Source organism: Gadus morhua, chromosome 3 (genome assembly GCF_902167405.1).
Source record: "Gadus morhua chromosome 3, gadMor3.0, whole genome shotgun sequence".
Classification (NCBI taxonomy): Eukaryota; Metazoa; Chordata; class Actinopteri; order Gadiformes; family Gadidae; genus Gadus; species Gadus morhua.
Window position 1 is genome coordinate 13,546,202 of NC_044050.1, and position 2,500 is coordinate 13,548,701.

The following is a 2,500-nucleotide window of genomic DNA, read 5'->3' on the forward strand; positions in this document are numbered from 1 at the left end:
TTGACCGGATTGCTCAGTGGGAGGGACTCCCGAGGGGGAAGAGGGAGGGAGTTTCCAACTCCTTATTTATCTTCCATAATTATTTATAAATCCTGGCATGGCAATGCAAAGATGCTGCTTTAACATTTTCACTAGTTGGCGTTTAAGTGTAACATAACGTCACACTATTAAGATTGAATAATATGAATAAAATAACATTGGCAGGTGGTCTTTTCAGAATAAATTCTTTACTCAATTCTAGCTCAAGATTTAAACTATACCACAGGATGTTGCATTTTGAAATCTAAATGTCTAATATCTTCATCCTTATCCATAAATGAAATTATCCAGAAAATAAATCAATAAAATGTGAAGTTGGTTCTACTAACATGAGTCGGAAATACATAAACAATACCTAGATCTTTCTGGTTTAACATGAACACAAGCATTTTAAAGTCCCCCGAATGTAAGTTCTGAAATTGCATTAGCCTGTTTGAAGTGCTGGCAATATATTAATTTACTATGCAAAACCAATTATGTTTCTTGGGAAATGTTGTTTTGACTGGCATCACAGAAACCAGCTGCTGTGTGAAATGATTTGCATCTGATTCACCGGCCACCGAGAAAAACCATAAAGGAACACAAACACGGCGTGATTCTGCACTTCTCATGGCGTCTCCGTTGTGCCAAGTGTAAAACAAATGATCAGAGTAACACAATGTGACTTGTGAATGCAATGCTTTGTGCTTCACAGGCACCAATGTCTTTGATGGGAGGGGGTTGAGACGAGGACACCCCAGCCAGATCAAAGTAAACTAACTCCCATCACGTGCACCTACTGCATACCAGTGTCACACGCCCATGGCACAAAGTCTCAATTACTTTCCCTCCATTAGGATCAGAGAGGAGGAAGAGAGAGAAGTGTGTGTGAATGTGTGTATATATGTGTGGGAGGGGGGTGGGTAATGTGTGAGTGTCAACGAAACGATTGGCCATGATGTAGTAGCCACAAAGAAAACAAACAGCAACTGAATATAGAAATTATCGATTCAAGTTTAGGAAGGAGGAGTAAAATAACAGTTAATTTCATTTACAGATTTAATAATTGTACTTCAACTGCTCATTTACAGGAACTCTGGATGCCGTACTTTTACTTTTAAAATGTGAAAACACAGGTGATCTCTGTATATTTAAATCTGCTTATTACTGTATCTCAACAGCATCAGCTAAAGTCCAGTAATGTCAGCCCTCATTTACTTGTCAAAGTTATATTGCATTGAATATTGATAAAATTCTGCAATTGCAAACAGCTAATGTTTACTGTTGCATTGCAGTAGCAGAGTTGTTAATTTCATGTAATTTTCTGTGAATATATTATTTTAAATTGCTATGAAACTACTACATCTAGCATTCATTTATGGTGAATTTGTGTGTTTTTCAAAGCCACTCAGTGGAAAATGAGTGACTACATATATGCATATTTCAATTGGACATTAGGCTAGAAGGGGTGCATTTTGGAAAGACCATCATTCCACCTCCTCCACTTTGGACTGACTGGCACACTGACTACTATGGAAAAAAGTTAAGTAAAAACTTCTTTAATTTAGTACCATAGGGTGTTAAACATACATAATTCATCAAGCTGTCTATTGGATTTGGAGCTAGAGAACATTTGTTTGGCTTTAACTTTAGCTCTCCAGCGCTTTTTGATGACTATGCGAAGATAGAGGTGTGCACATATTTGAAAGTGAGCCTGTTGTTGACGAGGAAAATGGTGAAACAAGAATCATAACTTGCCCGGTTAAAATGATGAACTGACCTGGGGGAAAGTCTTTTTAATAGAAGTGCCCTCAGCGAAAGAGTGAGGGGTGAGGATGGCTTGAGGAGAGGGGGAGGAAATCTATGAGGGAAAAGAAAACGGTCAGAAGGAGGGAACATAACAATGTGGGGAGATTGACTGATCCCTATTGAACGGGGCAAATGGATTGCTGGAGTAATTTGCCCCTCACAAGATAGGCTTGATTGCTTGTGTGTGTGTGTGACTGTTGGTGTATGTGTATGTGTGTGACATTTTGTTTGTGGGTGTGTGACATATATATGTGTGTGTGTGTGTATGTGTGAGGGTGTGTGTGGCAGTGTGTATGTGTGTGTGTGACATTTTGTGTGTGTGTGTGACACTGTGTGTGTGTGATAGTGTGTTTGTGAGTAAGTGTGTTAAACATGTTGTGTGGGTATGTGTGACACTCTTTGTGTGTGTGTGTGTGTGTGTGTGTGCGACACTGTGTGTTTGTGTGTATGTGTGTGACACTTTGTCTGTGTATTTGTGACACTGTGTGTGTGTGTTTCTGTGTGTGTGTTTGACACTGTTTGTGTGTGTGTGTGTGTGTGTGTGTGTGTGTGTGTGTGTGTGTGTGTGTGTGTGTGTGTGTGTGTGTGTGTGTGTGTGTGACACTGTGTGTGTGTCTGAGTGACAGCCAGGTCGAGATGAGGATCATTTGCATTTTTATTTCGCTAGTGGACG